We start from the raw sequence: 13,688 nt of genomic DNA on the forward strand, positions 1-13,688 counted from the left end.
TATAAACAACCAGCACAGAGAGCGTAAACTAGCTGCGTGTTTGGTTTATCTTAAGATCGTGGAGGCAGCTGCTTTGTAAAGAGTATTTCAGTTGTCAGATATGAGATTATATTTGAAAGTTCCAGTGAACAGAAAACGTAACATAAGCTCTTTTAGAGTCTGTGCAGAACCGGACGGCTGCCGGAACACAGAAACAGAACCAACAGAACAATCAGGGCATGTGCTGTGGGTGCAAGTCATCAATCAGACTAAGCTGTGCACGTGCACAAAGCCACGACCGAAACCTTTCAGAACTTTCTTTATAAAACATTGTTTCGTGACATTTGTTTAGCAGGAAGGTTTATCCAAAGGCTGGGTTCTGCAGCCCGATGGGACCTCTCACCCTTAAAGGCTGGGTTCTGCTGCCCGATGGGACCTCTCACCCTTAAAGGCTGGGTTCTGCAGCCCGATGGGACCTCTCACCCTTAAAGGCTGGGTTCTGCAGCCCGATGGGACCTCTCACCCTTAAAGGCTGGGTTCTGCAGCCCGATGGGACCTCTGACCCTTAAAGGCTGGGTTCTGCAGCCCGATGGGACCTCTCACCCTTAAAGGCTGGGTTCTGCAGCCCGATGGGACCTCTCACCCTTAAAGGCTGGGTTCTGCAGCCCGATGGGACCTCTCACCCTTAAAGGCTGGGTTCTGCTGCCCGATGGGACCTCTCACCCTTAAAGGCTGGGTTCTGCAGCCCGATGGGACCTCTCACCCTTAAAGGCTGGGTTCTGCAGCCCGATGGGACCTCTCACCCTTAAAGGCTGGGTTCTGCAGCCCGATGGGACCTCACACCCTTAAAGGCTGGGTTCTGCAGCCCGATGGGACCTCTCACCCTTAAAGGCTGGGTTCTGCAGCCCGATGGGACCTCTCACCCTTAAAGGCTGGGTTCTGCAGCCCGATGGGACCTCTCACCCTTAAAGGCTGGGTTCTGCAGCCCGATGGGAACTTTGTTGAAGTCTGAATATCTTTGTGTGCATCTTACAGTTTGAATAATTCTAAAGTGAGTTTCTGTTTGTTCACTTTAGTCTCCTCATCACAGCGGTGAGGTTTCAGTAAAAGGAGGAACAGAGTCCGGGCTGCATGCTCGTATGTCTCCTCTGACCTAAAGAAGTCAGTGTTTTTTCTGTTTAACCGGCGTGTGTTTACTTGATCTCTGCTGTATTTTCAGGCTCCAGTAGCAGCAGCTTAGCCGTAAGACGTTACGTGAGCGGCTGTCCACAGACTGACGGCAGCTAACTGATTATCACCCGGGTGACTTCAGGGAAACCTCTCTATTTATAGACCTTCCTCCTCACTTTCACTCTGCGGTCCCACCTGTAACCCATCAGAGCAGCTCAGACGTCAGCTTACCTGCCGTGAAAAGTATACACTGAACATTTAACTACGTCAGTAAAGGAAAAAAATCTCCAAATATGTGAGGCCGCACATTCATTAAAATACTGAAAAATTACTTTTCTTTTGTCATAAATCTTCCAATTACGAGTGCGTTCCGAGTGTGTTACAACTGTGTTACGACTGTTACGAATGTATTACGAATGTGTTACGGGTGCATTACGAATGTGTTACAAGTGCGTTACGACTGTTACGAATGTATTACGATTGTGTTACGACTGCGTTCCGAGTGCGTTCCGAGTGCGTTCCGAGTGTGTTACAACTGTGTTACGACTGTTACGAATGTATTACAAGTGCGTTACGAATGTGTTACGGGTGTGTTACGAATGTATTACGAATGTGTTACAAGTGTGTTACGAATGTGTTACGAATGCGTTACGAGTGCGTTACGAGTGCGTTACGACTGCGTTACAACTGTTACGAATGTGTTATGAGTGCGTTACAACTGTTACGAATGTGTTACGAGTGCGTTACGAGTGCGTTACGAGTGCGTTACGAGTGCGTTACGACTGCGTTACGACTGCGTTACGACTGCGTTACAACTGCGTTACAACTGCGTTACAACTGTTACGAATGTGTTACGAGTGCGTTACAACTGTTACGAATGTGTTACGAATGTGTTACGAGTGCGTTACGAATGTGTTACGAATGCGTTACGACTGCGTTACGAATGCGTTACGAATGCGTTACGACTGCGTTACGACTGCGTTACGACTGTTACGAATGTGTTATGAGTGCGTTACAACTGTTACGAATGTGTTACGAGTGCGTTACGAATGTGTTACGGGTGTGTTACGAATGTGTTACGGGTGCGTTACGAGTGCGTTACGAATGTGTTACGAGTGCGTTACGAGTGCGTTACGAATGCGTTACGAGTGTGTTACGACTGCGTTACGAGTGCGTTACGACTGCGTTACGAGTGCGTTACGAGTGCGTTACGAGTGTTTTGCATGTGTGTTACGAGTGCGTTGCGGGTGTGTTACGAGTGCGTTACGACTGCGTTACGGGTGCGTTACGAGTGTGTTACGAGTTCGTTACGAGTGTTTTGCATGTGTGTTACGAGTGCGTTGCGGGTGTGTTACGAGTGCGTTACGAGTGTGTTACGAGTGCGTTATGAGTGTTTTGCATGTGTGTTACGAGTGCGTTACGAGTGTTATGTTTTTTACGAGTGCGTTACGAGTGTTTTGCATGTGTGTTACAAGTGCGTTACGAGTGTTTTGCATGTGTGTTACAAGTGTGTTACGAGTGTTTTGCATGTGTGTTACAAGTGCGTTACGAGTGTTTTGCATGTGTTACGAGTGCGTTACGAGTGCGGGGTTAAAATGAGTCAGACTCACAAACTTAAAAAAATCCTCACATCTGAATAATGAGGCATGACTTGCTCTCACGGTGCGTTTCCTTTTTTCTGTCTTTGTTATGACAGAAGCTTCAACCACAAACTATTCACTTCAGTGTTTAATCCAGGAGCGCCGCAGCCTCATCAGCTGCAGTATGAAACCAAACAGCACTATCAAACAGTCTCTAATTACGAAGCGATTGTTGCTACGGCAGCAGACAGGTGGACAAACAAGTGACGTCTGAGGATGATGAGTACCGACCTGAGTGATGAAGAAAAGTACTCAAAATGCACCAGCCATCATATTCTAATCTGGATCTGATCTAAAAACAGCCGATTTAAGTGGATCAGGATATTATTTTCTATTATTTTTATCTTCTGAAAACTCACATTTCATTGATTTTATCTGAAGTCATCGTCTATCAAAGTGTTCAAAACAGGTAACAGACACACCATCATCATGGTGATCATCCTCAATAACAGATCATCAGGGAAGCCAACTCTGTATTCTTTAAAGTCTCTGCTCACAGCAGTTTACTCTGAAGCAGGTTTATGTGTGTGGTGTCCACACCAAAGAAATCTGTTCACTCCAACAGAAGACATCGTTTCCATCCACATTTAAGTCAAGCCACGGTTACATCTCCACCCGGACACAACCCGAGTGCTGTCTTTGTCCGAAGCGTTTCACAGGGAGTAGGGAAACATTTCAGTGAAGAGGACGTCTTCACCCCTCGGTATGTTTCATATCTGCTCTACTCTTTACCGTTTTTAACAAATCAGACGCACCTGGAATCATCTTCTGCCGTTTCCAGCTTCTACTTCTCCAACTTCTGGTTCAAAGCCTGTGACGTGACCTCATTGTTATGTATATAAATAGCATGCCGCTTCAGGCACACATTTACAGGTTGTTTATACTAGTGTTAACTTTCCGTCTGTCGGTGTGCGTCATTAGAATAACTTAGGGTAGAAGAAACAGAGCGCCTCCCTGTCTCTGCGCATGCTGTGAAATGATACAAAAACAACAAAAGACCCCCTTGTTGCAGGGACCCCTTACGATGTGTATTTATATGCTTTAATCGTATCATGAGGTCAGCCTGAACTGTGGAGATCATGTAAAAACTGACAGTAAAAAGGTTTGCTGCTCAGAGAAATCTCAACAAATTCCACAAAGAAGCATTAAACAAAACGGAAAAAAAAAAAAAAAAATCAAGAAATATTCTAAAAGTTTTGCATCTGAAGCCAAAGATTGGGGTTTTTTTTGTCCAGCAGCCGGAGCTGAAATGTAAAAGGAAAGAAACGCAGCCCCATGTGAGACTCTGATCAAGTGTTTGACACCTGTTAACAGGAGCACCAGCGGAACAGAGCAGGAAATCTGAGACTAATCTGAGCGTAATCCGTCTCATTCAGTCAGCCATCGATCTGCGAGGCAGAAACACCGCCTGAGATGGTCCAGCAGACAAAAGAAAAGCTCCACAACAACCAATCAAAGCTTCACCATCACAACAAGAGAGGAGAGAAGAAGCCGGGCAGATATACAACCTGAGAGGAGGCAGCGAGTTCAGCCGGTCCTGCAGCGACAGAGAGCAGAAGCACACTGAGAGGCAGGGCGTCACACACACACACTAAGCTGCTGTTTAAAATAACTCTCCAGCAGCTCCGCTGAGGCGCTCTCAGTGCGGCTTCCCGTCAGCCCTGCCGGCCCCCCGGACCCCCCGGCTGACCCAGGACCAGCCCTTCAGCAGGACGCTTCAGCTGCTTTTGTGATCGCTCACTTCAGCGCGGCGCGAGCGGAGATGAATGGAGCCGCCGGGCCGCTCCGACCCCCCAGAACACCCTTCATTAACACTTCAAGGCCCGAGCGCTGCTGCATTATGGATCCAATTAACAAGAAAAACGGCAGGAAGCGAGGCTGCATGTTAATCTGTCCAAACATTGTCTCCCGTGTTCTGACTCATCAGCGCCGGGCTCCCTCAGCACGCCGCTGCTCCTGCAGCAAAACGCACCGCCGGAGCTCAACCTTTGCTTAATTGGAGCTTTTGTCCAAGAATCAAATTCTGCTGGTTGGCCTGGATGTTGCCATGGAGTGAGACATGTGACGAGCAGAGAGGCGCTTCAGTGCGACCCGGCGCCAAGGGCCACATATAAGGGGCCGGCGCCGTGGGTCACATAAGGCCGCCCATAAGGTGCCGGCGCCGTGGGTCACATAAGGCCGCCCATAAGGGGCCGGCGCCGTGGGTCACATAAGGCCGCCCATAAGGGGCCGGCGCCGTGGGTCACATAAGGCCGCCGTGGGTCACATAAGGCCTCCGATAAGGGGCCGGCGCCGTGGGTCACATAAGGCCGCCGATAAGGGGCCGGCGCCGTGGGTCACATAAGGCCGTCCATATGGGGCCGGCGCCGTGGGTCACATAAGGCCGCCGATAAGGGGCCGGCGCCGTGGGTCACATAAGGCCGCCGATAAGGGGCCGGCGCCACATAAGGCCGCCGATAAGGGGCCGGCGCCACATAAGGCCGCCCATAAGGGGCCAGCGCCACATAAGGCCGCCCATAAGGGGCCGGCGCCGTGGGTCACATAAGGCCGCCCATAAGGGGCCGGCGCCGTGGGTCACATAAGGCCGCCCATAAGGGGCCGGCGCCGTGGGTCACATAAGGCCGTCCATATGGGGCCGGCGCCGTGGGTCACATAAGGCCGTCCATATGGGGCCGGCGCCGTGGGTCACATAAGGCCGCCCATAAGGGGCCGGCGCCGTGGGTCACATAAGGCCGCCCATAAGGGGCCGGCGCCGTGGGTCACATAAGGCCGCCGATATGGGGCCGGCGCCGTGGGTCACATAAGGCCGCCGATATGGGGCCGGCGCCACATAAGGCCGCCGACAAGGGGCCGGCGCCACATAAGGCCGCCCATAAGGGGCCGGCGCCACATAAGGCCGTCCATAAGGGGCCGGCGCCGTGGGTCACATAAGGCCGCCGATATGGGGCCGGCGCCACATAAGGCCGCCGACAAGGGGCCGGCGCCACATAAGGCCGCCGACAAGGGGCCGGCGCCACATAAGGCCGCCGACAAGGGGCCGGCGCCACATAAGGCCGCCCATAAGGGGCCGGCGCCACATAAGGCCGTCCATAAGGGGCCGGCGCCGTGGGTCACATAAGGCCGTCCATAAGGGGCCGGCGCCGTGGGTCACATAAGGCCGTCCATATGGGGCCGGCGCCGTGGGTCACATAAGGCCGCCGATATGGGGCCGGCGCCGTGGGTCACATAAGGCCGCCCATAAGGGGCCAGCGCCGTGGGTCACATAAGGCCGCCGATACGGGGCCGGCGCCGTGGGTCACATAAGGCCGCCCATAAGGGGCCGGCGCCGTGGGTCACATAAGGCCGCCGATATGGGGCCGGCGCCGTGGGTCACATGAGGCCGCCAATATGGGGCCGGCGCCGTGGGTCACATAAGGCCGCCGATATGGGGCCGGCGCCTCATAAGGCCGCCGATAAGGGGCCGGCGCCACATAAGGCCGCCGATAAGGGGCCGGCGCCACATAAGGCCGCCGATAAGGGGCCGGCGCCACATAAGGCCGCCCATAAGGGGCCGGCGCCACATAAGGCCGCCGACAAGGGGCCGGCGCCACATAAGGCCACCGATAAGGGGCCGGCGCCGTGGTTCACATAAGGCCGCCGATAAGGGGCCAGCGCCACAGAAGGCCGCCGAATAGGGTCACATAAGGCCGCCAATAAGGGGCCGGCGCCTCCTTTCGTGGGGCCAGCGCCATTTCGTGGGGCCATCACAGTGTTTGTAATGAGCCTGATGTGCATGTTTGGAGCGCGTTGCTGTTCTTCCAGTCTGTTCATGCAGCGGCGGCGGTCCTGGCCAAAAAAAGACTTACCCCGCCAGCAACACAACAACATATTATATTATTTGTATTATATATAATCTTAAATACAAAAAGGTACAAAAAGATACCACATGTAGTTTACAAAATGCCATATTAATGTGTATTAGAAGTTATTTAAGTTATTTAATTTAGCATATAGCTCATAACAATAAAAATAATCCACAGTCGGGACTTCTTGTTGTGTTGCAAACACAAACCAGACCAGGTTGCCTTTGGGTGAAATTAGCTGCATGACCTGATGCCTCAATTCTAATTCTAGTTCAGCAAAACTAAAAATCAAACACAGCCGTGGCTAATAGCAACATTAGCTCGATTCGAAGTCTTTATTGGTGGTAACAAAATGGAGTATATCAGCGCTCAGGACCTCTCGCAGGAAAAATCCGTCAGACCGAGCCCCGATTTCCGGTAACATTTTGTATTTATAGCCTCATAGGTTGGACTCCCTACTCGTACGATTGGACATGAGTAGGTTCAACATGCTTCGTCACATTCTCTGAATAAGCCAAACAATGTGTGTGTGTGAATCTTGCACCTGCTTTCCCAGGCTAATTGTTTTGTCTCCCTATTCCTGGATCACTTTAGGTCATATATCGTGTCCATCGTGGAAAAGTACAGCACTTAACAAAGCCAATTTTAACATAATGAATTCATTATTTGAACTAAAAGGTGGTAAAAATTTTAAAAAAGCATGTTTTTTGTACATGTTCGGAATCCAGTCCTCTGATTGGATGATGGATGTGTGGGTTGGACAGGCTGAAATGTTGGAAAAGATGATTCCAGGAAAGTGAATAAAACAGGATCTGTTTCAGAACTTCTCACAGCCGCTGAGCTTTAGCCGTAATATTGGGATTCTGCTGGAATAACTGAGCTGCAGAAGGTCAGACGGGACACGCAGTGACAGGGGAAAAAAAAACATACAATTCCAATTAGGTGAAGACTGCTCCAATAATCACAGCTTGGCTCAGTTTACAGAGAGACTGGGGATGAAATAAGGGGCTTGTCATGGTTGAGATGATAAAAGACATTCAGGATGTTCTGCACGACTCCAGCCGAACTCACATCTGATTGTCGAACAGATTCCAAAGTGTTTACCATGAAGATAATCCGTCTGAGCTTTAAGAGGGCTTAGATCCAACTCATTGAGCATGCAGAGATCTATGAATATGTATATCAGCCCAAACCCCCCCCCCCCCCTCCCTGTCCTCAGACTACTCACTCAGAGATCAAGATTTAACAACACAGAGATCCCTCATCAATGCTGGCGTTACTCACGCTTACACTGTTGAGACCAACGTGCCAACTATCCTTTACAGAGAAATTATTCCTGTAAATGGGGCATAAAACATGGGTGTCGCCAGCTTTAAAGGGACAGTTTGCCTCTTTTGACATGAAGCTGTATGACATCCCATATCAGCAGCATCATTTCTGAACATCTTCTTACCCCCTGCTGCGTCCTGTGAGCAGAGTTCCAGCCTCGTTTTGGTGTTGATGAAGGTAGTCCGGCTAGTTGGCTGGGGTTTAAAAAATAAAGCGTTTTGCTTCTCAGAACAATATGCGTTCAACAGAGTAATACATTTGCATCACAAAATCGCTCTCCAGGAAAAAGTCAGACCTCACAATCTCTTGGCCCTATTTTCTCTCCCTTCGTATCACTGCCTGCTGTGCAGACCGAAGTGCAGACCGAGCAGCAAACACCGTAACAGGCGCGGCTGTCGGCAGGCGGCAGTTACGGTGTTTGCTGCTCATCCTGCAGGAGGCTGAGCTCCTTCATCAGTAGCTTCCCATATTACCTGGTTTCCCTGCTTCTTTGGCTTTAATTACCCTCTAAACAGGCAACTGTTAGCACGCAGCTAATGATGTGCTGCTAAATGCTAACTTTACTTTCCACCCTACAAACTGAGAGGACTGTCTGAACCTGCTCGAGTCTGCGTTCTGCACTCAGTTTTTTGTTTTGTTTGTTTGTTTGTTTTTAAATTGACTTTTTATTTGTTTTTACTTGGTAACATACACATATGTGCCAGTTGGGCACAAAAACACAACATGACATGACAAAGGGAGGATTGTGCACTAAGTGAAACGGCAGAATCAACATAAGCACATCATACATAGAAATATAAGGATGCTGCTCAAAAATAGGGAAAAAATTTTTTTAAATAAAATCTTAATAGAGGGTTTGAGCTAGATCCATATCGATCTATATGAAATCAGGTCTTACAGTTGACACATAGCTGAGCCATTTTGACCAGTTCTCTTCAAAAATATCAGTTTGGTTTCTTAATTTCAATGTAATTCTCTCCATAACATATATTTATATATCAAAATCAAATCAAAATCAAATCAATCCAGTCATTTAAGGAACATCTGTCCAGGTTTGACGTTCCTCCTGAGGACTTCTGGACCTGATCTGCAGCGCGACCCTGAGATTTCCTCCCTCCACAGAGGTGAGTGTTTGGCAGCGGACAGCCAGACTCCGCCCTAACTGGTACGTTTAAATTAGGAGATAGATTTGAAACCTGGAAGAGGCTTAAAAGATCAGTAGCTGGCGCTCCCATTGGATCAGCGGCCCGCACAGGCTTCACCTCCTGCTGCCTGAACAGATTACCGCCACTGAGAGCCAGGAAGGTACAACCCTCAGGTACTTTAATCTGCTCTTCTTCTGCACCACATTTCACTGGAAAAATGGAAGATTTTACTCCACCATGTTTGTTCGGCGGCTTCAGCATCTGGTTATTCTTCAGATTAGGAGTTTAAACGGTTTCAGTTTGTACGTCTCACACATGAGCTGCAGCTCAAAGTGGTTCACCGACAAGAGAAGGAAAATTAAACCGAAATACAGCTGCAAGCAGCGATGGGGGGGCCTAGCAGCGTAGCACAATAGGCAAGGCTTGGGCTGCTCAGGAAGGCGTCGTGAGTCCATGCACCAAGTTTGGCATCGATACATCAATGCATCGCAGAGATACGCCCTGATGTCCAGTTAGCGCGTCGGCGTAGAGTTTGATTGGCTGCCACGGGCTAAAGGAAGCGAAATGAAAAAAATCCACATGATAACTTATGTGCGGCTTGGTCTGAAGATTCTATGTGCCAAGTCCCGTGGAGATCGGACAACCTGTGTGGCCTGAAATGCTTTTTGAAGGATTTTGATAAAATTCAAAATGGCGGAAAATCCAACATGGCGCTGGTGACATCATGAGGTGCTTTGACCTCGTCTGCATCCAGGCATTCTAACAGTAACTCATGTTTTAAAATTGGACCAAGGGGTCCAAAGATATGTTCAAAAATGCATTTTTGCTACATATAGCGCCCCCTATAGGCCAAACGTCACCAAACTTCTTGGGCCTTTTACCTCAGTGGTCATGAGTCTGGGATAGAAGTCTGACGTCATAACATCAAATGGTTGCCATGATATGGCCTCACTTCCTGTTTGGCGTCGCCACGGAGTTTGATTGGCTGGTGTGGGCAAACGGAAGCGTAATTGAAAATTCCACCCGATAACTTTTGTGCGGCTTGGTCTGAAGAGTCTATGTGCCAAGTCCCGTGGAAATCAGACAATCTGTGTGACCTGAAATGCTTTTTGAAGGTTTTTGATCAAATTCAAAATGGCGGAAAATCTAATTAGACGGAAAATTGGACTTGCCATGATCCAAAGATTCCAACGATGCCTCATTTGGGAAATTTGGACCAAGGACTCCAAAGTTATGAAGCTGAATGCACTTCGAACTTTGACGTGTTGGTGGCGCTTTACTGTTGGGGCATGAAAATTCTTGAGGTTGACTTTGGCACGGTGCTGAATACGTGTGCCAAATTTCACAACTTTTCACCACAGCGTTCATGGGGCTGCCATAGACTTCAATTACAGCGGAAACAGATCAATAATAGGAAAAGCTACATTGTTATTTAATTAAAATGATTTTTTATTTATTTAATTAATTAACTGCAAAGTCGGGCTGATTCCGTGAAGAAAATAAGTTAGCAGGGACAACACATTTTTTAGTGTGTTTGGCTCTTAAATCTGAGCCTTTTCTTTAAGTCTGAATATTTATTCATGATTACAATGATTTCTCACATTAAAAAAAAACATCTGGACACGGTGCAGATGTGGACGCCTTTTTCTCATTAAACACGTCAGAATGGGACCAGAATAAACGAGAAAGCTCCGTTACTGACCCACGTTGTTTCAAACATGGCTGTGATGTGGCATCACATCCTGAATGGGAAAACTAACCCAAAGCAAAGGTCACGAACGGGCAGAAAAAAAGTGGGAAAAAGACGTAGAAATCAAGCAAAGAATCGACCAGAATATGAAGACCAAAACCTCCAAATATCAGAAGACAGAACAAATCAAAAGACTGAAAGAACGAAGCTGAAGTCACAAAATGAAGCAGAAAAACCACAAAGTTTGTGGTGAACTCGTCCATATCAGATTCCCCTTCAGCGAAGCGTCCGGCTGCAGAGAAACTGATCCTGGAGCAGGTGAGAGTGAGATATCAGCTTTCTGAGCGCAGATGAGGTTCCCTCTGTTCATAATGTGATCAGCAGCTTATGGACGGCCTAATGCGCATTAATACCGCGGATAATACCGACGCTGTTCCAGCTGGGAGTGCACGTGGCGCCCAGGTTGCTGTCCTGTCAGAGAAGAACTGAAAACAGGAGAAACGGTGGTTTCTTTTTCTTTTTTTTAAAGATGTCTTAATGTTTTGTGCTGCTATGCTGCCATCTGGTGGTCAACGCGGGTATGTCAGGCTCTTTTTTTTTTTTTCTTCTCTTCCTCCTCATCATTGATTAAAAGCCGTCATCAGGCAGATAATGTTGCTGGTTTACCTGCCTGTAGAACACAAACTCTGACACAAAGGTGTTTCTGGTGACTGTGATCTTCCTCATCCTCCAGGTCCTCCTCCTCTTCCTCCCTCAGAGCCTTGGTCCCCCTTCTGGACCAGACTATTAATAGAAACAGGGCAGCAAGTGACAAAGATAGCCCAGGAAATGGGTCTGTGTAATCCCTGGGTCCTTCTGATTGCTGCCCTGCCCCCCCCACACACACACTAACAGGGTCAGAAGTCCGTCTGATGGTTGGTCTGTGTGTCCGGCTCTGATGACCTCCATGTTGGCTCGACCTGTGCAGACGTTTCTGTCTCTGACCATCTTCGGCTGGCTCGTGTTGCTGTGACCCACTTCCTCCTTCAGCTGAGAAAACCACTCAGCTTCACGCTCAGCGGGGTCACACGGCGCCGAAAGGATCGGATAATTGGCTGAATCACAATAAGATTGGGCAGGGGCGCCGCTAGGGATTTTGGGCCCCATGAAAATCATTTTTACTGGGCCCCCAAACAGCCGGCCAAGAGGTCGGCGAAAATTTGTGATGCTATTTTACATAAAACAAGCATTTTAATGGTATTTCTGACTATCGTTCCCATATTTGTGAAAAAAGAAAAACATGACAGTTGAGGTAGGTAACAGTGAGCACCAGGAAGCCAATGGACAACATAAACGTAATGTTTCCAAAACAAATAAAGTTATTGTTACCAGTAAATTGTAAATAAAATATATTTGTGATTATAAGTTAGTTAATAACTGAGTGTCATGTTATTTTTTGTCAGTATTATAATTTTATTAGGGCCTCTCTGGGCGCTTCTTAATCATGGGCCCCTAGAATCCTTCTCCTTTTACCCCCCTTTTCGGCGCCCCTGAGATGGGGCCTCCCTAAGGGCTGCCCGTTCAGAGACCCGGCCGTCACCAGGGAGTCATTCCTGGTGACGTCAACTCGGACCGCGAGGAATCCGGGTGTGACCCTGAGGACGACCAACTGTTGTTCTGGGCAAACGTGGCATCAGTGACCCGTTCCTGCCGATTCCGAAGGATTCGCCTCTTCCTCACCGATGAGGCTGCGCAGGCCGTGGCTCAGTGGTCAGAGTCAGGCGTCCAATAACCGGAAGGTTGGAGGTTCGATTCCCACTCTCGCCACTCAAAAAAGATTGGTGGAACTGATACAGGGTGCTTGCTCTTTTTCCAAATTAAAATTAAAGACTTTTTTTTTTAAAACTGATACTTTTTTTCCCCAAGACCTTAACTTTATGTACTTCATTGGTTGAGATTGTACCAACTGTGTTTATTAGAAATGTTCATTTTTATAGGCTAGTATTCAGTGAACAAATGCATTATTCACAGTAAATTATGCTTTTACTGATGAAAACGTTTCAAAACATGAAAATCACAAGTACATGAATTTCACATCAAACAAGTGTCACAAAAACTATCTATAAAAAGAAAAGATGAATGGATGGATGAATGTATGTAGAATTCAGTCTCTTCACTCACATCTCATCCCATTAGGCTAATATAGTATGTGACCAGTTAGTAAAATTATAGTTTTATAGCCTACCTATAATATATATATATTTAGTTAGTAGTAGTATTATTATTGTTGTTTTATTGTTGTTAATTCAATCATTGTAAATATTTTTAAAAAAATGTTGAGCTACTTGACGAATTTGAATTTCCCCCATTGGGGGATAAATAAAGTATTTTTCTATTCTATTTCTACCTTCCTATTTCTCATTTCACAATGCCTTTCAGCATACTGTAAAATTCTACCATACATTAATTTTCCATACTTTATTAAGACTTTCACACAAAATTCAAGACTTTTCAAGGTCTGGAAAACAGTGCTTCAAAATTCCATACTTATTAAGACTTTCAAGACTTGCGAAAGCACCCTGCTGATAGCTGGAGGTGTCAGTCCACCTCCTTACACGGCTGAGGTGCCCTTGAGCAAGGCACCGTACCCCCCCATGCTCCCCGGGCGCTTCATGGCTGCCCACCGCTCCAGGTTGTGTGTGACCCTGTGCACGTGCATGAGTGTGTCAACAGCTGCCAACCTGGATGGGTTAAAAGCGGAGGACAAATTTCGTGTGTATGCATGACCAATAAATCGGATCTTAATCTTAAATCGGATCTTAATGCAGGCTCTGGTCATCTCCCGCCTGGACTCTCCCCCGGCTTCTGCCATCAGACCTCTGGAGCTGGTTCAGAAAGCTGCTGCTCGTCTGGT

General features: G+C 47.9%; 1 protein-coding gene across 3 annotated transcripts in view; it reads right to left on the bottom strand.

Annotated features, from left to right (window-relative positions):
• LOC142384473 (diacylglycerol kinase zeta-like) overlaps positions 1–13,688 on the bottom strand; it is an 84,922-nt gene that overhangs the window by 54,775 nt on the left and 16,459 nt on the right. The window contains exon 1 of one of the 3 annotated variants that reach the window (XM_075470733.1): positions 4,298–4,328. The exons of 1 other annotated variant lie outside the window; for it this stretch is intronic. The gene's annotated coding sequence lies outside the window, so the exon portion shown is untranslated. Of the gene's footprint in view, positions 1–4,297; positions 4,329–13,688 lie in introns of those variants that run through there. One more of the 3 variants, XM_075470734.1, reaches the window with a different exon arrangement.

The sequence above is a fragment of the Odontesthes bonariensis genome, chromosome 7 (assembly GCF_027942865.1).
Source record: "Odontesthes bonariensis isolate fOdoBon6 chromosome 7, fOdoBon6.hap1, whole genome shotgun sequence".
NCBI classification, from domain to species: domain Eukaryota; kingdom Metazoa; phylum Chordata; class Actinopteri; order Atheriniformes; family Atherinopsidae; genus Odontesthes; species Odontesthes bonariensis.